A 23,390-nucleotide genomic window follows, 5' to 3' on the forward strand; every position below is an offset into this window, starting at 1 on the left:
TTCATGTGCATTTTTCGCCCTGCAAAAGTTTGGCAACAGTGCATCAGTGTAAAATGGGTATGAGGGTAAATTGCTTTGCACAGTGTAAATTGATTGCAAAGTGAACCTGCTTTTTGCCTTTAGTATATCAATCCCTCTGCGTTCTGATGATAATTATGTGATCCTCAAATGAATGGAATCTGTGGGTTCCAGAAGAGCCTTCTCCCAGTCTGGATTATTCATAAATGGATTGGGGCAGTTTCAATATGTAGGCAGATTGCCATCAATGGCTGATGCCTAAACCTGCTCAAGAGAAGAGTCAATTGGTTGCAATGCATTTTCTCAACTTTTTAGCGATTTATTTCACCTCCTGTGATAAGCGGATATCTGCAGTGTTCCCCCTCACCTCTATGTAGACACAAGCATGAAAGATCTCGCAATGCAAACATACATGTTGTGCACAACTATTGCTTATATTAGTCCTTAAATAATTAAATTGAGAATGCTTGGGAAGCTGTCATACAGTACTCGAAGGAAGGAGCTATTAGATGCATCCTGTCTTCACAAGGATTCAAGTAAGCACATATTTAGCTTTGTAATATTGTATATTAGGGGTCTCCAAACTATGGCCCTCCAGTTGTTTCCGAAACTACAATTCTAATCATGCCAGTGATTGACAGTTTTTCAATGCCTCGTGGGATGTGTATTTCAGCAACAGCTGGAGGGCCGTTGTTTTTTGGAGATCCCTGTTGTTTATTCTTGACGGGCAGGAAGTCCTTGAAACAATTGGTCAGAGTAGGCAGCATTCAGGCAGAATCACGTAGCAGACAGCTTAAGTCTGGGGACAAAAGAAATTGAGGCAATTGGATAGGCAGCGCATTAAGCAACCAACAGATAAGCGGAATCCTGAAGATATGCCTACAGCAGAACCCGAATGATAATCCAGGTAGAAAATCAGCATTCGAATGCCACGAAACACAGGGAAACCTTTTTGATTCATGCACACGAGGCACTCTTGTACTAATCTTAGTACGTTTCTACTAGGCAGCATATGGATAAACCCTAGTAGATCTAACTTGGCAATACATAGAAGAGTGGCTCTGGAAACATCAGTAAAGGGTAATTGGAGGATATGTGTAGCTTGTCAATGAGACCTAATCAGTTGTAGATATGTTTAAAGTCCAACTCCAGGAAGAAGGTTTTTACATGTTGATGGGAAGGGTAAGAACCTAGATTAACTTTTTTGTTGTGGCCATGTCCCTGTTGGGTAGATTTTTGCACACTTGTAAAGTCTGTACAATGGGTACACACACAGTAGTAAAACATAATTCAGGGTCCTAACCCTCCCTTACCTTATCCAATACAATACAAATCAGAGTTGTATTTTATGGGTCAGTCTACCCAAAGTGATATTTCAGTTTTATAGGTGACGTTTTGTGAGATAAATTATCTACTGCCTCCTATTTCTCTTGGGGGATCAAGCAGCAGAATATCTATGATGTAAGTACTGATTCTGTTCCCATCCTCCTCACCCTACACCACGTGTTGCTTTTTATTTTTCTATAATATAAAAACTTTGATATTCAGGAGGGAGAGTGGAACCCCCTTTTTAAGTACCATAGTAAGTGTACAGTATATGGTTTCAAAACTTGGCCAGTGAAATCTTACCCACAGAGTCTGCAAGTGGTCGAAGAAACTATTAGTTGGCCAAACTCTACAACAGTGGTCCTCAACTCCGGTCCTCGGGGCCCACTAACAGGCCAGGTTTGCAAGATAACTAAATTACATCACACGTGATCTCATTTGCTGATCAGTGATTGCTGTATTCTAGTCTGCATCTCCCCAATATTTAAAATCTGGCCTGTTAGTGGGCCCCGAGGACCGGAGTTGAGGACCACTGCTCTACAACATGTACCAAAGAGTGGTGAATTTGTTCTTAGTGGACTGACTCTTTTACTATTCACAAGTAAATTCTATAATTATAGAAGAATGGTTTCCAATAATTGTATACATTTATTGTTTTGCTTGCAAATATAACCCATATTCCTAATATATTATTTTGCTATAATAACTGTTGCCACAATGCTTTCATTTAGTACATTTAAAATATTTCTCTAGCTATTCAGTATCATGCAAGAAGAATTTTGCATCCCTGCCTTTTAAATTTCTTCTGCTGAGAAAGTTGAGATTGATTTTTTTTTTTAGCAGTGTTTTGCTTTAGGGCTGATAGCCCAAGGCTGCAAGGACAAATCGTGTGTGCCTTGCATAAATAAAGCTGCCCACTTCATGCTAAGAAATGATGCAAATTCCAAAATAAATCTGGAACTTTTCTGTCAACCAGAAAAAAGTTACCTGTGACCCAGTTATCAAGAATTTAGGTTAAAAACCATCTAATCTCCCATATATTCATGCTAGTTTACATGTAAAAAAAAATCTGATTTTAGACACCTCTCTATTCACAAATTTAGTTTAATAACATAGAAATAAAAACTAAGCTTAAAACATATTTCTCAGTATAGAAATGAAAATCTGTTTGAAAATGGTTTCTGCATTTTGGGGACAGTGGGGACAGCATTTAGACCCTCTGTTGTGTCTTGGATATATCATAGATAAAAGGGGGTGGTAATGCATGGGATATCTTATCTTTGGTGGAAGACCCAGTTGGTCATGGGATGTTTTTTGGGTGGAAAGATCTCTAAAGCACAAGGGCTAAAGTTCAGATCCTGGAAAAGTAACTTTAAAATTGTAGAAATTTTGGGAAGTGTCTTTACTGGTGTCCATGGCCACAACATGAAGAGCACTGTCCACTATAAAAAAACAGAGGCAATTTTTTTCTTTACCAAAATTGGCATGAGCTTTCCACATTAGCATTCTGGGCGGCTGTTTTGGTAACTGTGCACTTAGGTTGTGAACCCTGACTATTCACCTAACACAAATCAATTTTGGACTGCTTTCTTTTTAAAGTGTAATTTTTTTTTAAACATTTTCATGACCACATGTATACAAATGTATCTTTGTCTTTTAAACATTGAAGTCCGGTCATATAAACAAAGTGTTTTAAGATACCGTATATACTCGAGTGTAAGCCGACCCGAATATAAGCTGAGGCACCTAATTTTACCACAGAAAACTGGGAAAGCTTATTGACTCGAGTATAAGCCTAGGTTGGGAAATGCAGCAGCTACTGGACCACCACGAGATCCAAAACAGGGGCTGCAGGCATGGTGCATGGGCTGCGGACATGGCACAGGAGATGGTTCAGGCATGGCACAGGCGATGGTACAGGCATGGCACAAGCGATGGTACAGGCATGGCACAGATATGGCATGGTACCGGCATGGCACAGATATGGCATGGTACAGGCATGTCACAGGAGATGCAGTGCTGCGGGCATGGTACAGGAGATGCAGTGCTGCGGGCAAGGTACAGGATAATCTCCTGTACCATGCCTGCAGCACTGCATCTCCTTTCCGCAGGGGCTGCGGAGAAGTCTCACTTACCTTTCCGCCTTACATTTAAAAATGGCGCCTCCTGGCGCCAACACGTCACTGCGCATGCGCGGTCTGCCCGGGAATAGCCGAACGTGTACGGGCTCTCCTGAGCCAGGGCAGCACATGCGCACTGACCAGGGAAAAGGTAAGTGAGACCGGGACTCGAGTATAAGCCGAGAGGGGCTTTTTTCAGCATAAAAAAACATGCTAAAAAAGTCAGCTTATACTCGAGTATATATGGTACTTGCTATTAGGACATTTTGCCTCTTTTACATAAATATAAAAAAATCCCAGTCCACCTTTTTTGTTAGTATGCCTATGTAAATTAAAAGGGGCCTGTAGATATATAGTTATGTCTATAGCTTGAGGTTTTGAAGGTGTTGTTAACATTTAACTAACTTATACACGTCCCAGCTGAATTGCCATGTCTTAGGTAAAAACAAATGCAAACTGTATTCAAATAATGGTTTAGAAAATGTCACAAAATGTCCCTGTGTGTGTGATCAGTGATTGATAACTGTGACAGTCCTAAATGCAGCATTTGCTTTAGATTTACCTTCAAGTATGTAGTACGAGGGCCTGCCTGATTGCATACAAATTAAAATGTTTAAGTTTGACCTCATATTATATGGTTTTGGTAAATCTAAAGGAAGATTGTATAATGTATGGTCAGCCTTAGAATGAAGAGTTGATTATATTAACCGCTTGCCGAATGCCCACCGCATATATACTGCGGCAGGCTGTCTAGGCTGCGCGAATCGCCGTACCTGTACGTCGATCCGCGGGAGCGAACCTGGGCACACGCGCCCCCATTCACCACCAGAGAAGCTGATTCACGGGGCTGACGGCTGCAATTGCCGCTGGTCACCAATGATCGCTCCCCCGTGGAGAGAGAACGGCGGACTGCTGTTGGAAACACAACAGACCGTTGTTCTCTCAGGAATTAATTCGGAGCGCCTGTGATCCTCTTGTTTGGGATCACAGGTCTCTGTGTTGATTCCACAAGCCTATCCCCCTCAAAGTTAGAAAACACCCCCTAGGCATACATTTAACCTTTTCATCACCCCTGGGTTAACCCTTTCCCTGCCAGTGTCATTATTACAGTAACAGTGCATATGTGGTAATGTCACTGGTCCCCCAAAAAATGTAATTTGGTGTCTGTCTGCTGCAATGTCACAGTCCCTTTTAAAAATCGCTGATCTCCGCCATTACTACTAAAAATAAATAAATAAAAATGACATAAATCTTTCCCTAGCTTGTATACGTGAAAACATTTGCGCAAACCAATCAAAATACGCTAATTGGTATTTTTTTTATTTTTTTTACCAAAAATATGTAGCAGAATACAAATTGGCCTAAAATAATGAAAAATTCGATTTTTACATTTTTTTTGTTTTGGGAATGTTTTATATAGCAGAAAGTGAAAAAATATATGTTATATTTCAGAATTGTCGCTCTTTTTTTGTTTATAGCGCGAAAAAATAAAAATCGCTGAGGTGATCAAATACCACCAAAAGCAATCTCTATTTGTGGGGAAAAAAAGACATCAATTTTATTTGGAAACAGTGTCGCACGACCGTGCAGTTGTCTTTTAAAGCAACGCAGTGCCATATCGCAAAAAAAAAAAAATGGCCTGGTCATTAAGGGGGTAAAACCTCCCAGAGCTGAAGTGGTTAAGGGAATTTTTTTGTCTATAGCATACCATGGGAGCTCTCATTCTGGTTACTGTGCTATATTTTTGCTGTCTCCTTTTTAGATATCAGTTTTGCTTAGCCATGCATAACTATGCCGCTTCCTCTTGAGGAGTATTGCTACACTTTGTCAACCATTTCCTCTGAGTTATATGAGCAGAAACATTTTACAACACATTATACCCATTAGCTTATTTTGGGCACCTAGAACGCCCAGAAGAGGGGAAAGAGCAGGAAATTAAAGAAGTTTGAAAGCACATGTTTCCTGAGTGGATCAACCTTTGCAAGTATTTCTTAACAGCAGTTTGGGTGTTGTGTTTACAATGGTGCTTGACTGTATACCTGACATGCAGCAGGATTTCCTGACCACTACCATGCCCTGTTTATTCAACTGTTATTTCTTTATACCGCTTGCAAAGTGCACGGCGGAATCATTTCTGGCTAAGCTTAGAAGAAAAATACAGGGTGTGGCTTGTGTTTTTGGAGAACTCGATTGTGACATTGTGCGGCGAATGACAGGAGGATAATTGCTACTGTGGGCACAACAGTGGGGAAATATAAAGAATTATGGGTTATATGCTGAAGCCTAGATTAAAGAGCTGGCAGGCTGCAGATAACAGGGCACAGCTGCACATTATGCCTTTTGTACTTTACTATAAAAAGGAATAAAATGCTCTTTTGTGTGTTTTTAATATATACTTTACAGTACTGTTGGTGATTGGGACACATGGCTTGTTCTCTAAAGTTCTTGTCTCAGGGACACGAAAGTCTGATATATTTTGCAATATTGAAAGAGCAGTAAACCCAATAGTTAGGTTTGTATTGTTTCCTAATGGGACGGTGTAGGTGAATTTAAAGCGGAATTCCAGCCTCAAATACCTTTTTTAACTAAAAATACCCATATAATACTAATCCATCGCCCTTTACAGAACTGCTATTCTCATACTTACTAAGTGTACAATATTGGATTTTAGTCAAAATCTTACTTTTAAAAACGCTGTCTGGGTGCGGCCATCTTGGATGTGGGCATCTGAAGCCGCAGTGTAATCTGCTGTGTCCTTCTTCCTGATTCCTGGGAGTTTTCTGGGAGTTCTTCCTGATTCCAGCCTCCTGGGAGTGATGACAAACAGCTCCCAGGATGCAATGCAAAGGCGGAAGTGATGTCGGTGGCCGCGGCCACAGAGGGGGGAGAAGGAGGAAGTACAATCAAAAATGCCCTGAAAATATGGTAAGGGACCCCCGAAAAAAATCTAAAATGCCCAATTGTTGATCAGCATAGCGAGCACTCCAGGAATCACTAAAGTTGAAAAATAGGCTGGAACTCTACTTTAAAGCAGATCTAAACCTAAAAGAAGATCTATCATTAGAATTAGTATTTTATATTTCTGCTCCTATGGGACCATGTACATGTAGTATTTTGTGCCAAGTTGGGTTGTAAAGGCCCGAGAAAATCGGAAGTAAAATTTCATCCGAGGAACTTCCTGCCAATCTACCGAATTTCGGATCCTTAAGCTAGATACACACTATACAACTTTTGTTGGCAGATTTCCTTCAGATTTACCTTCAACTATGAAGTGCAAGGGCCTGCCTGATTGCATACAAATCTAAAGTGTTTAAGTCTGACCTCATATTATATGATTTTGGTAAGTCTAAAGGAAAAAATCTAAAGATAATTGTATAGTGTGTATCCAGCTTTAGTATTAGTGCAGTGATATGCAAACTGTAGCCCTCCAGATGTTGCAGAACTACAGGTCCCATGAGGCATAGCAAGACTCTGACAGCCACAAGCATGACACCCAGAGGCAGAGGTATGATGGGACTTGTAGTTTTACAACAGCTGGAGGGCCACAGTTTGCATATCTCTGGTATAGTGCAGTGATGGTAAACCTTGGCACCACAGATGTTTTGGAACTACATTTCCCATGATGCTCAACTGAAGTGCAGAGTGCATGAGCATCATGGGAAATGTAGTTCCAAAACATCTGGGGTGGCAAGGTTCGCCATCACTGGTACAGTGATTTTGACAGCCGAATACGAATTTTCGGACGACAAAAACTGCATGTGCAGGCTATAAAATGTTTATCGTACGTCTGATTTTCATTTGATTAGTACAGTTTTCATTTGAAAAAAATCGTATGCTCGGAAACAAATACGATACAAAACAATTCAATACATGCAAAGCAATTCAATACATGACATCACTTCGGAAGTTGAATTCTGTTGTATGGGAATTTTCGTATGAAAGTAACCTCTTTATTTCCCATATGAGACTAGCATGCAACAAAAAATGGACGAAAATTAATTCAATAATCTGATCGTGTGTACAAGGCTTAACCCTACCCTAACCCTCAGTACTGATCTACCTCCCTCCCCTCCTGTTGCTACCGATCTGACAACAGCTTTAAAGAAGATGCCTGATTTCATAGCTGCAGCTTGTCTCGGCTGTAAACTCTCTTCTGAGACATGTAGCCGCAAGAGGAATGCAGAAGCTGACATGTACCTCCTCCCTCTGCCTTCTTCTTGCCATTGCTTGTCTGAGGACAGTGCTAAGAGCTGAAACCATATAAATGTGAAAAAAACTTTATGTGCTATCCCTGTGAATGAAACTCAAATTAATACCTAGTCATTGACACAAATTTGTCCCAGAAGCTTTGTGGAACATCCAAGTGGTCTTTTGCAAATGTAAACTGTGAAACAGGGATGGTTTCCTCTATCTTTACCCTTTCGTAAACACTATTCTTGTTCAATGTTTTTTCTTAAAGTGGATATATGAACAAAGTCTTTAGCATGTTCAAGATCTTTGGAAGTCATTTGCTGTCAGTCTAGGGATCTTTTCCCCTCCTGTAATATTCCATATTGTCTTCTTGTCGTGGTCTTTGCCAGGCACCCACTCTTCTGATGAACAGCAATGTTCTATTTCCTCCTTGGTATACTGTTTGTAATACTCTTGACTGATGAAGATGGAGGCCTTCTAAAAACCTTTTGTTGCTATTTCCACCTGTATCTATCTCTCTTGTATGGTCCTCCTGAAGTCCACTTAGTTTAGTGGAATGGCTCACATGAAAAGGCTCTGTCGCTAGCCAAACCTTGTCTCTTGTGAGGAAGGGAACCTTGGGCCATTCTTCTAGTCTCATTTCTTTTCTTGTTCAATATTTTTACTAAGATAAAAAGACAGTGTAAAATCACAATTCAGTACAGTTCAAAGCGGTTCTTCAACCTTGAAACAAAAAAATGAAAAGGCAGTAGCTACAGTATTTGTAATAATACTGTAGAACACTTACAGGTCCAGGGATCCAGCACTGTTCTCACCCGACCCCAATCTTTCGGCAACCTTCGGGTCCAGGCGCCGACATGATTACTATGGGAAGCTGGCTGTGACTGCCTGGAGCTTTACATCGGGCTTCCCATTACACATATGCGAGCCATGTTGTGCTTTGTGAATGGTCCCAGAAGGCTGTGGGGAAAGGGGGGGAAGGGGGAACTTCCGCTTGGATGACCACAGCGGAATGACTGGAAGTGGGAGCGGGTAGGCAGAAAAGCAGAACTGCCCCTTTTTGGGTGAAGTTCCGCTTTAACAACGTATGTGCACATACACTCTTATAACAGGAATGCTGAAAAGATTTTCCAGCTAGGTTTATAATATATAGTAGCTATATCATTTAGAACAAATCTCCCAATAGCTTATAATAAACACAGGAAAAGCTCCAAGATCCTGAGGGTAGAGTGTGCCTAAAAGCTCCAAGACATAACAGTTGGAGTGTAAAATAAAATGGAAATGTGAAATCTTCGAATAGAAAACAGAATAGTGGACATTGGGACAAATAACTTCAGATCTGGTCTAGCCGCCCGCTACCGCACCCTCGTATATGGATTCTCACATGTTTACTGATAGCCCGCAGAGTCATACTTGCAAACTGGATATCAACAGTGGGCCCATCCGTATCACAGGTGCACCGTGAGCTCATAAGCCTTATGACTATAGACCGGCTTAACACGGACTTTCATCTTAAATCTTCTGCTGATCACTTTTCACGCACATGGCAGGACTTTCTTGATTCGCTACCCAAGGATGTAACCACTAACCTGCAAGCTGATACGTTCTGATACTCTAATCCTGGTTAGGCCAAGTTGCTGTAGGTATTGTTCTATCCCCGCCTCCCCCCCCCCCTTGTCCTTTGTTTTCACCCCTTCTCTTATTTAACTTCTGTAATTTGGTTTAAGAGCAGACGTATGGTACAGATCCATCCAGCTAGGGTTCTAGTAAGTTTGCATTTCTTTACCTTATGTTCTCTGTCATGTTGTTTCCTTCCTGGTCAGTCGCGAGCCTTTAGTTTTGCTCGGCATCTGACTCCCATAAAATGTAAAATGTGTTGTTCATTGACTAACTGCATTATCCATGTATTGCAAATGTGTTTCAATAAAGTTTCTTAAAAAAAAAGAAAATAGAAAGGAAGAGAGGAGTGAAAGGGAAAGGGGGGGTCTCCACTGTCTGGTCAACACACATTAATGCGATTGGAAGCTTGGTCAATCGACTATAACAAGCCTTTTTCAAAGTTCTAGCAAGGTCTGGTTGAAGCCCGGCAGAAAATGAACCTGTCAACCCAAGGCTGCCAGATTTTTAGATATTTAGGTATTCAATCAAGTAGGAGTGCCTCTATTTTGCTATGGATCATGGCTTGTGTTACTCTCTGCTTCGCCTTCATAAGACACGGGGTAGGGATCTACCAAGCTTTGGCAATGGTTTGTTTAGAGACTGTTGTGAAATATAGAAGTGTAAACTGTGCTGAGGTTAAATCCCGTGGGCATTTGTTTAGTAATGCCACTGCAGAATCTGGTGTTGGGGAAGTATTTTTTTAAAGTTTGGATAGTATGTGAAATATCTGTGCTCAAAACTTGGCTGTGGCACTAATATAATTTTTTTAATTAGAATAAATACGTCGAAACATTTTGGCTTTAGATTCACTTCAATTGCGTTGTTTTATTACAAGATCGCAAACTTTGGGCAAGGCCCGCCTATTCCTTTTGTATTGAACTGTATTATAAATCGTGCTGTCCCCCATTTTTTATTGTAAAGTGATGCGTAAACTGTTGGCGATATATAAATCCTGAATAGTAATAATACTTTGCCTCCTCGAAAATTGTTTAAACTTTCAGTAGCATTTGCATAGACCTTTTCAAACTATTTTCAACAGTAAAAGGATAAATAGGCAGAGCTGGACAGATCCCAGGAACTAGGAAGCAGAGATGATGAGAGTATGGGCAGCATATAACCTGGCTAAGTTTCAAACCAGCAAATAGCTACATGGAGACAGCGATGACTGTAATTAATGCAATAGGAAATGGGTACAATAGACCGCAAACTAGTGATGTATACTTTTAGAAGTTGCAAACTCTTGTATTTTACTGTATAAATGGTTGACTTAAATTATTACAGATGCTTGTGTTGATGGAACATTTTGTATTAGAGGATTGGGGTTATACTGGCCTCCTATAGGTATACCATTTAACGTAAACAGAAGGAGACCAATCTAGGTCTTTTTATTTATAAATCTGTACAGAGCCAGTTTTAGACAAAGTGGGCAAAAATGAAAGTGCGGTATGTAAAACGAAATTGGTTCTAAATAGCCCTGACTATAATTGAAAGTTTTTGTTTTTGTCCAGTGAGGCCACAGAGAGCCAAGAAATTAGCTTTTTCAGAAATGTTAACGTCCGCTTTGGCAGCTGTAGATCTTAGTGCTGTTTTTCTTTCAGTTTTAAGTTCCTCATCTTTCTGTCTGGTGGGCTATTCTGATTTGGACAAAGCTTTTTACTGCCTGTTATAGTGGCCATATATGTTTCGGTTTTAATATTTGATCAGTGTATGAACTTATTAACTATTAAATCCTCAAACAATTCAATAGGTAAAACTTTTCTTCAATGCAGACTTAACTTAAATCAAATTGAATTCAAACAGGGTAAAAAATCATTAGTTGTGTTGGGACTTTCGGCAGAATTTGGAAGCTCTTCAATTGATTGGATCGTATTTTGACTGATCAGATTATGGGATTGTATAGGGAAAACAGAGAAGTTATTAATAATTAAAAAAAAAATTGACTTTTTATTTTCCCAATCATACTTACCTAGGTGGATTGCTGCATCGGTCCTATGCTGCATCTGTCCCAAGCTGGCTCTAACAGTCAGTCACTGCTGTCTGCTCTGGCCCCCCGCGCTCACTGGAGTGCTGGGCTGTGGAGGGGGCCGGAGTTGCCACCTCAGGCTCTCAGCGGCTCGCTGAGAGGCTAAGCTCAGTCCCGGTCCAGGCACGGGGGCAGATCCAGACTCCATGGTCACAATCTAGCTCAAGCACGGACCAGCTCTGTAACATCAGCAGACAGTAAATTTCAGCCCGCTGTCTGCTGAAAATGGGTCACAGGAGTGCAAAATGAACTCAAATCCTGTGATCCATAGGAGAAGTACAGCCAAACGAGCTTTGATTGTATCTCTCAACTATCAATCAAATCGGTTGTTGGCCAGCGAATAAAATGCGAAATATCAACTACAACATACAAAACCATCCACAACTCTGAGCTTAACCCTGATGTAACCCTGAGCTACATCCCAAATATCACCCAAACTATCACCCAAACTATCCTCTCCGCTCCTCTGAAGACCTCCCGCTCTCTAGCTCCCTTGTCTCCTCCTCTCATGCTCATCTCTAGGATTTCTCCAGAGCCTCTTCCATTCTCTGGAACTCTCTACCTCAATCTGTCCGGCTATCTCCTACTCTGGCTGCCTTCAGGCAATCCCTGAAAACTCATCTCTTCAAGGAAGCCCATCACACCTCCAACTAATCTTTTAGCACTTCCATCAGCTCATTTCCCACAGTTGCAACATTTTGTACCACTTGTCTCACCCTATTAGATTCTAAGCTCTTCTGAGCAAGGCCCTCCTTACCCTCTTGTATTTTATTGTATTGGAACTGTATGGTCTCCTTTTTCTATTGTAAAGTGCTGTGTAAACTATTGGGGCTATATAAATCCTGTATAATAATAATAATAATGAAGCCATTTATTCCTGGTTGGATAGATTGATCAAAAAAGAAATTGATCATTTATCAAAGATAAAAAAAATTTAATAAAAAAATTAAAAAAAAGAAGAATTGATCATTTATCAATGCATGTATGGTCACCATTAGTTTTAAAGCTTGCTTTTCCCCCATCTCTCACACATTGCTGTTGTCCAATAAGGTACCTATCATGATGACTGGTCAAAAGGAATTTAGGGGATTGGGATAGAGTAAGCAAGCCCTGACACCACTAGGAAGTGTCGAAGCTTTGACAGATTAGAAGTGTAAAAATTTGGACAGATGTGGTATTGGAAGGTTTTGCAAATGCCTCTAGTTGACTGGACTTGATTTGTCAGGAACTTTTCTTAACCACTTGCCGACCGCCGCACAACTATTTACTGCGGCGGTCAGCCCCGTACAGGCAAAGTGACCTAGTACTAGGTTGCTAGCCTGAGAGCCTCTAGGAGGCGAGCCCGCGCCGCCGGAGGCGCGTTCCCGCTTGTTCCCTAACAAGTCCGCGCGCGTGACCGGTGGACCCGATGTCCACCGGTCACTCGCAATTTCCCCGTGGAGAGGGAGAAAGGCAGACGGCTGATGTAAACAAAGCCGTCTGTCATTCTCCCTGATCTAACTGCAGAGATCATACGATCCTGCTATGTAGGACCGTATGTCTCTGTGGTTACATCACTAGCCACACCCCTTTACAGTTAGAAGCACGCCCCTAGGGACACACTTAACCCCTGCATCACCAATAAAGTTAACCCCTTCCCTGCCAGTGTCATTTTTACAGTAACAGTGCATATTTATAGCACTGATTACTGTAGTAATGTCACTGGTACCCCCAAAAGTGTCAAAAATGTCAGTCAAGGGTCCGATCTGTCCGCCGCAATGTCGCAGTCCCGCAAACAAAATCGCAGATCGCCGCCATTACTCGTTAAAAAAAAAAAAAACACCAAAAATGACATAAATCTTTCCCTTAGTTAGTAAACGCAATAACTTTTGCGCAAACCAATCAAAATACACTTATTGCGATTTTTTTTTTTTTTTTTTTTTTTTTTTTACCAAACATATGTAGCAGAAAACAAATTGGCCTAAAATGTTAAAAGATTTTGATTTTTACATTTTTTTTTTTTTTCTTGGGGAATTTCATATAAAAAAATGTGAAAAATATTGTTAATTTTTTCAAAATTGTCGCTTTTTTTTTTGTAGCGCGAAAAGTAAAAATAGCACAGGTGATCAAATACCACCAAAAGAAAGCTCTGTTTGTGGGAAAAAAAGTACGTCAATTTCATTTGGGTACAGCGTCGCACAACCGCGCAATTGTCCGTTAAAGTCACGCCGTGCCAAATCACAAAATAGGGCCTGGTCAGGAAGGGGGTAAAATCTTCCGGGGCTTAAGTGGTTAAAAAAAAGTATACCCTATTTTCTTAAAAAAAAAAGCGATCTCAAGTTTTCTTAATATAATGTTGTATATGATATTCAATAAAAACTTTTTGAAAAAAAAAAAAAACAATTTGTATATGTTATGAAGAATTCCCTGTTTGCCAAGGTTCTAAGGTTTTCAATTGGGCTACAAAAGTGTTTTTTTTTCCAGGATTTTGGTTTCCTTGGTTCTGTACAAAAGCTTATTCCATACACAAACCCTTTCTCTCCCATTTGCTCACAAAGTACAGATGTGATTGTGCCATAAAATGTTAAAGTGTTCTGGGGGAAGGATATGTCCTGTCACAACTACATGCAAATGCAGAACATGTGTGATTGTTAACCTTACAATGAAAAATAAATGAGTGAAAAAAATTAATTCAGTGGATAACAGAAATAAAATCAAAATTAATCACACAAGCTTTAGAGAAATAAAACATCATTTCTAATAGCATTAACTTGCTAAGAGTTTAAAAAAATGTGAATCTGAATTTTTTTAAAACGTGTCCCTGCAGATTTTCTGCTGTGATCATACATGCTAGGTCTTAGGCTGGCCTTACATTATACAATTCCCTTGTACAATTTTCCTTTAGATTTACCAAAACCAAATAATATAAGGTATAAACCCTTTTGATTTGTATGCAGTCAGGCAGACCCTTGCACTATATCATTAAAGGTAAATCTAAAGAAAATTTGAATAAGGAAATTGTATAATGTATGGCCAGCTTTAATCTCATTAAATTTGGTTTTCTGGACCTATCTGAGATATATATGTGCTTGCTTTGGGTTATGAATGCACTGTAGTTGCATGGGGGAGTTGGGGATGGGGAAGGTGGGGAATTCTTTAGTTTTTGAGTTGGTTAGAGAAGGCCCTTTTCAACCTTTCCATTACGTGTATTAAACTACTTTAAAAAATGTAATAAAAACATTTTTTTATTTAATACTTGCCTTTCTGGCAGGTGGCCAGGTGCATAGAATGCATTAAGGTAAAGAAAAAAACATCTGCCTTTAGATCACTTTAAGGCCTCATGCACACTGGACGTTTTGCTAACTCTCCTAGACTCCTTATGGCTCAGTTCACACTGGGGTGACCTGTCAGCTGACTTAGTCCTCTGACCAGTCGCGCCTCGTTAAGTGCAATAGAACCGTTCTCTGACTTAGAAAAAGGCTCCTGCACTACTTGGGGGCGACTTCAGAGTGACTTGCATTGACTTCTGTTGTTTGCAAGCCGTGATTAAGTCGCACTGTGCGGCACGGTTTCAAAGTCAGGCGACTTTGAAGCCGTGCTATTGTGGACCGAGAATTACTCCTGGCAGCAGAGTTTTGACAAAAAATAAACGTTTGATGTTTTTAAACTCGTGCAACACATTTTGGCACTTTTAAGCCAGTCAAATGCTTGGGCATTAATTAATTGATGATAATTTATTCTGCCCATTAAAATTAATACTCAAGTGCTAAAAATGCCTTTGCAGAGTCCTGACTTCAACCCGATAGAACACCTTTGTAGGTCAGTCAAGTTCCTCCACCCCAAACTCTCTCATCCATGTCTTTATGGACCTTGCTTTTTTCTCTGGTCCAAATCATTTGGTGGAGGGGGATTATGGTGTGAGTTTTTTTTGTTTTTTTCAGGGGTTGGGCTTCAGTGAAGAGAATTTATAAGGCAACAGCATACCAAGACATTTTGGACAATTTCATGTTCACAACTTTGTGGGAACAGTTTGGGAATGGCTCCTTCCTGTTCCAACATGACTGGGCACCAGTGCACAAAGCAAGGTCCATAAAGACCTGGATGAGCGAGTTTGGGGTGGAGGAACTTGACTGGCCTGCACAGAGTCCTGACCTCAACCCAAAAAACTCCTTTGGGATCTATGAGCCAGGTCTTCTCTCCAAAAGCAGTCCCCGTCCTCACAAATGTGCTTCTGGAAGAATGGTCAAACGTTACCATAGGCACACTCCTACACCTTGTAGACATCCTTCCCAAAGAGTTGAAGATGTTATGTAGAAAGATGATCCGCACACTGGTAGTTGCTCTTAAAAAATCTTCATCTTTATTCAGGAACTACAAAACACAACTGCTGATAAGATCAGTTGATGCGTTTCAGCCTATAAGGCCTTAGTCTTAACAGTTGAAGCTTTTATAGCTGCAAAGGGTGGGCCAACTCAATATTGAACCCTACAGACTAAGAATGGGATATCATTAAAGTTCATGTGCGTGTAAAGGCAGGCGTCCCAATACTTTTCAGAAGTCAAATAATCACAAACCAGGCGCTCCTTGGGTGCCTGTAGGGTGGAGGGATAGAAGTAAGCCTGTGAGGCTCCCCAGCGGTTGTTTTGCTGTTAGCCAACTAATGGCTCAGTAAAGAGATTCGCACCCAGGGCAGCCATAGGAAAAAATCCAGTCCAGAAGTCAAAGCAATAATCACAAATCTGGCGCTCCTGGGTGCCTTTAGGGCTCTTTCACACGGGCGGTCCGATCAGATCCGCCTGTCAGTTTTTTAGGCGGATCTGATCGGATCCTCCATGCAGCTCTATGGGGCAGTGGGTGTCAGCGGAGGTCACCTCCGCTGACACCCGCTGCCATCCGCATCCGATCCTGTGCTGAAATCTGGACGGATGGAAACCCTATTTTTCCATCCGTTCAGTAATCGGAGCAGAGCGGATCTGATGAGAGCGGACAAGCGGTCCGCTCTCCTCCGATCCCCCATAGAGGGCAGCGGGTGCTGAGACACCTCCCTCTCCACTCTGCAAGCGGAGACGGAGCTGTCATCCGCCCGGCTCAGCGGGGATCGCGGATCGATCCCCGCTGAGCAACACGGATCCGTCTACGGAGGCGGACCGTGTGAAAGAGCCCTTAGGGTGGAAGGAATGAAATAAGCCTGTGAGGCTCTCCAGCGGTTTTTCTGCTGCTAGCCAACGAGCATAGGAAGGGTGCTGATACGGACAAAAGTACATGAGGAAGGCGGCGCATGAACCACATGGGAATGCAATGGATAAGGAAGTCAGGTGAACATCCAGTATAGAAAGGGTTAACAGTTTATTGGTATTGATAACCGAAAAACAAAGTACATAAAATGCTTACATCCCCCTTGGCTGGAGTGGACAACGGCACCTGGCAGCAAGCAACACGAGTGCGAGGAGGTCGGTCTCCCAGGACTGCTGAGCAGTGTGTGCACAAAGCTGGAAACCAGGCGGCACGAGGATGAAAGGACTCCGCTGTAGTTCCAGAGCGGTGACATCAGTCGGACAGGCGCCACTTGCGGGGAAATACCAGGAGCCAGGGTGGAACACAAGCTATAGGGTTGCCATGACTACATGTTTCGCACTATGCGCTTTATCAAGTCATGGAAAGGAATGGCAACAGGGAAATTTAAAGATGGGGAAAGGGGCAGGACTGTGATTACAAACCAGGAAAAGGTTTGATTGCACTTTTAACCTCTGGGTTCCCTGCTCAGCGGTCCTGGGAGACCGACCTCCTCGCACTCGTGTTGCTTGCTGCCAGGTGCCCTTGTCCACTCCAGCCCAGGGGGATGTAAGCATTTTATGTACTTTGTTTTTCAGTTATCAATACCAATAAACTGTTAACCCTTTCTATACTGGATGTTCACCTGACTTCCTTATTCATTTCATCCCGGTGTGGTTCATGCGCTGCCTTCCTCATGTACTTTTGTCCCAATACTTTTGACAATATAGTTTATGCCAAAAAAGCTCCTTCATTTAAAATGGGGGGGGAAAAAATAGTTCTGCTATTTAGTCACTTTCCTGGAGTTCAACTTTATAACTACTCTATTGCCTTTGGGTAACCATTAATAAAACAAAGAATCAGTCTTACACGTGAGAAGGATCATCATTCATATTTACTTCTGTATTGTTTTGGGCACATACTTTCAGTATTACAATTTCTGGCTCTCCGATTCCAATTTTGTTCTGCAGCCTATAAAACTAACTAGAAAGTTAGGATGGTTATGCAGTTAATAGTAGAGGAATGTTCAGAAATGTGTGCACTTGGTATCTTGGGACTTTGGTATTTGTGGGTTTGAAGAGTCAGCACTATGTTTAATGATGTCACGGTTTTGGATAAAGAATTATGCTGCGCTTTGTTGGCCAGGAACCATCTGAAGTGATAGTTCTCTTCGTTCGCCAGCAATAGATTCATCTATATACCAGACAAACTATCAGTGTCCTTGCGGCTTACGGATTCTGCTTTACCGTTTGGAAAAAGTTTGAGCTGTAAATAGCTGCACCATTCGAAAGGATAGGCAAAAAATGAGGAGAAATGGAATGTATTATATTTAGTAGCAGTAAATTACATTCAAGGTCTCTGCAAGAAGCATCTGTTGGTTCATAAAATTTTTTACCATAAAAAAAACGAGCGAATCTTGTATAGATTTATGATGCCTTTGATCCAGGTTTTTTCTTGGATTAGTTTACTTCTGTATGATCCGGATATATATATATGTATGTGAAAGTGAAACTGAAAAGAGAGATCCCATGGGAGAAGCATAGAAATGGCCACTGCTTTTCCTCTGAAAATGCTAATTTCCTGGCAGGCATGCCAGTCCTCCAGCCACTGACCCCCAAAATAGGGTGAAAGAGGAGCTCCAGGCGCCTTCAAGAAAAATGAAAAGTCAACAGCTATAAATACTGTAGCTGCTGACTTTTAATATTAGAACACTTACCTGTCTGGGAATCCAGCGGCATCCTTACCCAAGCTGATTTTTCGATCTGCTCTCGGATGCTGCCGCCGCCATCTCCAGCGAAGCGCTGTTGCACTCTGTGAATGGGACGGCTGCCGAGGAAGGAGGAGGGGGGCAGAAACTTCCAGGCTGAGTTCCGGAAGTGGGAGTGGGTACCTGTCAAACCAGATACCCCCCACCCCCCAAAAGGTTACAAATGTGGCAGCAGAGGGAGCAAAGGAGGCAGACAAGTGGAGCTACCCCTTTTAAAGTGATCAGGTAACTACTTTTGGACCGGAAGATTTTCCCCCTTAATGACCAGACCATTTTTTGTGGATTCAGCACTGCGTTATTTTAACGGACAATTGCCCGGTCATGCGACACTGTACCCAAATAAAATTGATGTTCTTTATTTTCCACAAATAGTGCTTTCTTTTAGTGGTATTTTGATCACCGGTGCAATTTTTATTTTTTGCGCTATAAACAAAAAAAGAGCGACAATTCTGAAAAATAAACAATAGTTTTCACTGTCTACTATATAACATTCCCCCCCAAAAAAAAAAAAAAAAAAAATGTAAATCAAATTTTTTTCATAATTTTAGGCCAATTTGTATTCTGCTACATATTTTTGGTAAAAAAAATCCCAATAAGCCTATTTTGATTGGTTTGCGCAAATGGTATCACGTCTACAAACTAGGGGAGTGATTTTTAGGGGGACTGTGACATTGCGGCAGACAGATCGGACCCCTAACTGACATTTTTGACACTTTTGGGAGCACCAGTGACATTACTACAGTACTCAGTGCTAAAAATATGCACTGTTACTGTAATAATAACACTGGCAGGAAAGGGGTTAACCCAGGGGCGCTCAAACGGTTTAGTGTGAACCTAGGGGGTGTTTTCTAACTGTGGGGGGGGCTGGCTTATGGAATCAATACATTGATACCAGAGAGAACAACGGTCTGCCGTGTTCACAACAGCAGACCGCTGTTCTCTCTTCACAGGGGGGCCATCGCGGATGCCCGGCGGCAATCACAGCCGCTGACCTCGTGGATCGGCTTCCCTGCTGGCGAGTAAGCGTGCGCACGCGCCCCCAAAATCGCTTCCGCGGGCTGCTGTACAGGTACGGCGATTCGCGGGACCCTGATGCCGTATAACTGCGGTGGCTGGCGTGCAAGTGGTTGAAGTTTAACTACACTTCATCTGAGCACCACAAGCCAAAAATGCTATTTATTTCATTTTAAATGATCAAAGGAAACTCCCCCATCCATTTATGTCTCCATGCTTTATTTTGTTGAGATATCATTTGGAAAAACACCCCCTAGAATTTTGATTATGGACAGATGATTTAGGTAGCATTTACTTCTTGGAATCTACAGTGCATTGCGAAAGTATTTGGCCCCCTTGAACTTTTTGACCTTTTGCCACATTTCAGGCTTCAAACATAAAGATATAAAACTGTATTTTTTTGTAAAGAAACAACAAGTGGGACACAATCATAAAGTGGAACGAACTTTATTGGATATTTCAAATTTTGTTAACAATTAAAAAACTGAAAAGTTGGGCGTACAAAATTATTCAGCCCCTTTACTTTCAGTGAGGATCTCTGAATGATCCAATGTTGACCTAAATGACTAATGATGATAAATAGAATCCACCTGTGTGTAATCAAGTCTCCGTATAAATGCACCTTCACTGTGATAGTCTCAGAGGTCAGTTTAATGCGCAGAGAGCATCGTGAAGAACAAGCAACACACCAGGCAGGTCCGAGATACTGTTGTGGAGAAGTTTAAAGCCGGATTTGGATACAAAACGATTTCCCAAGCTTTAAACATCCCAAGGAGCACTGTGCAAGCGATAATATTGAAATGGAAGGAGTATCAGACCACTGCAAATCTACGAAGACCTGGCCGTCCCTCTAAACTTTCAGCTCATACAAGGAGAAGACTGATCAGAGATGCAGCCAAGAGGCCCATGATCACTCTGGATGAACTGCAGAGATCTACAGCTGAGGTGGGAGACTCTGTTCATAGGACAACAATCAGTCGTATACTGCACAAATCTGGCCTTTATGGAAGAGCGGCAAGAAGAAAGCTATTTCTTAAAGATATTGCCACAAGCCACCTGGGAGACACACCAAACATGTGGAAGAAGGTGCTGTGGTCAGATGAATCCAAAATCAAACTTTTTGGCAACCATGCAAAATGTTATGTTTGGCGTAAAAGCAACACAGCTCATCACCCTGAACACACCATCCCCACTGTCAAACATGGTGGTGGCAGCATCATGGTTTGAGCCTGCTTTTCTTCAGCAGGGACAGGGAAGATGGTTAAAATTGATGGGAAGATGGATGGAGCCAAATACAGGACCATTCTGGAAGAAAACCTGATGGGAGTCTGCAAAAGACTGGGACGGAGATTTGTCTTCCAACAAGACAATGATCCAAAACATAAAGCAAAATCTACAATGGAATGGTTCACAAATAAACATATCCAGGTGTTAGAATGGCCAAGTCAAAGTCCAGACCTGAATCCAATCGAGAATCTTTGGAAAGAACTGAAAACTGCTGTTCACAAACGCTCTCCATCCAACCTCACTGAGCTCGAGCTGTTTTGCAAGGAGGAATGGGCAAAAATTTCAGTCTCTCGATGTGAAAAACTGATAGAGACATACCCCAAGCGACTTACAGCTGTAATCGCAGCAAAAGGTGGCGCTACAAAGTATTAACTTAAGGGGGCTGAATAATTTTGCACTTCCAATTTTTCAGTTTTTTATTTGTTAAAAAAGTTTGAAATATCCAATAAATTTCGTTCCACTTCATGATTGTGTCCCACTTGTTAATTCTTCAGTTTTATATCTTTATGTTTGAAGCCTGAAATGTGGCAAAAGGTTGAAAAGTTCAAGGGGGCCGAATACTTTCGCAATGCACTGTACCTGCCCTTAGCTCAGGCATGCATGCAGGAGAGGGTGTGCTTAGCAGAAAAATCCCCTCCTCCCCTACTGAAGACTCCTGGGATGCATGACATAATTTGCCTAGGCCTGGAAACCAGAAAGTAGCTGAAGAAATGTAAAAAAAAAAAAAAAAGTTTAAAATAGGAAAATTTGTTATACTTTCCTATCCATTTACTAATGCTAGCAGCATAAGGATTAAAAATAGTCAATGTTGATTGAGATAGTGAAGGTCTGCTTTAAAGTGAAGATCCAGCTTCATCCTACCTAAATTAAAACCTGAACCCCCCCCCCCCTCCCTCCTAGCACCTATGCGAACTAACCTGTATATAAAAAATGTATATAATTACAGATTTTCAGGCCACTCTGGTCTGGCCATGTGGTCCTGTTCTGAGCCAGTGCCCTTGAAGGGGATAGGAGAGAGTACCATGGGCCATGATGGACGGATGGGTGACGTCACCACTCCAGGTAGAACCAGCTGTTGTTGGAGCGCTCTCTCCTCTCTCTTTCAGCCTCTGCTGACTGATACAGGGGTTACATGACTGAACCTGTTTGGGCTGAAAAATAGTTGTTCGGAGGGGAAGGGGACCGTTTTAGGACTAATTAAGATGAAGCTGAAGTTCCACCAAGTTGCTGTTCGTCTGACAATTTTCTGCCTGGCTCCACTGATTTTTCAAGCGAAGGATGTTGTGCCAACAAGGCCACCCATTGTCCGGGATCAGATGAAAATTGCTTGGTGTGTGACTAGGGTAAGAGCAATCTCTAGAAGACCAATCTAGTCTACTACGACATTCTTGCATGAGAGATGTGTGGGGCAGCTCAGGAGCAGAAGCTGATTCCATCACACAATACTGGAATGCACCTTAACTGCCACTTTCATTTTTAAACTGTAAACCTCAAATGTAAACTCCTAAAGAAAGTGAAATTATGTTAAAGCCTAAGTTTAGTTAAATTTTTTAAAATCAGGACAGGGGACAGTACTTACATTGAATGGGAAGTGCTGGTGGCTACTCGCTTAGTCTAGGTTGACGCGGGTCCTGTGTGCCACACACATCAGCCCATTCATTTGAAAGTGTTTTTGGACCTGCAGGAAAAGCAGGGAAAAAGTCCCTGACCCTTTTTCTGAAACGCAACCACACACAATAATGGTGCCATGTCACGTTTTCTAATTCTTAGGGGTGGCATTAGGAATTAATTAATTGGATCCCAATCGGCAGGTATTTTTGTGGTATGCCCGTTCTACAAAAGTCGGAGGCTTGTACAGTTCTGTCAGACAGGCTCCCATACACACAGGCCGAATGTTGGCCGGTTTCTGTTGAACTGGCCGATATTCGTCCCGCGTGTACCAGGCTTAAGCTTAGTTGACCTCTTGTGTCCTCTGGTTCTTTTGATCGCCACTCCTTTTCGTTTACACTGGTATTGGTATTTGAGGGTGGATGAAAGGTTCAGTGTAGTAGAACACTTTTGGTAGTTACATAACCATATACATGTGACCAAAAAGAGGGACAACTGACAAGGGAGGAAGGGTAGGGGAATTTGGTTCCAAAAGAGAAACCGACCCTTCAAGTGAGTGAAGGCTGATTTGCTTTGTTTATAAATTTCCTAATTTATCCTAATTTTTCAAATTAAAAAAAAAAGACTACCATTGCTTTTCTTTCTGTTACTTTCCGTACTATGTTAGTATAATGTGAAAAGGCCTCTGTTTTGCTTTTGTAACCTAGTACTTTTGACCTGTAAAAGACTTTAAAGGCCCTTTTGAGATCTAATCTTACGTAGATCAAACCATTGTTATAGCCCGAGGCAGTGAGCTGTTTGACAAAACTCTCCTTTGTTATTGCGATTTATACACTGTGTGTTTTCTTTTCCCACTGTCCTTTTTTTTTTTTTTTTTTAGAGCCTAATAAAGTAAAATGCTCAGTGTGCACCATGGCAAGCTATAGACCTAACGTAGAGATGTAGAAGATGCATTGAAGACTAATGGCACAAAAAGTCCAGATTGTCCATTTAGCCCTTTTTTAAAATTTTCTCTGGAGATAGACCTATATTTATCCCAAGCATATTTCGTTTCACTTAAGCCGGCAATACATGGAATGAAATTTGCCCAGTTCAGCAGGAACCGGCTGAATATTAATCTATGTAT

The 23,390-nt window shown here is 41.6% G+C and overlaps 1 protein-coding gene across 2 annotated transcripts in view; it reads left to right on the plus strand.

Annotated features, from left to right (window-relative positions):
- Positions 1 to 23,390, plus strand: part of ELMO1 (engulfment and cell motility 1) — a 604,300-nt gene that overhangs the window by 33,622 nt on the left and 547,288 nt on the right. The gene's annotated exons all lie outside the window — the stretch shown is intronic.

This window comes from Pelophylax lessonae (genome assembly GCF_965119305.1).
Source record: "Pelophylax lessonae genome assembly, chromosome: 5".
In the NCBI taxonomy this organism is placed as follows: Eukaryota; Metazoa; Chordata; class Amphibia; order Anura; family Ranidae; genus Pelophylax; species Pelophylax lessonae.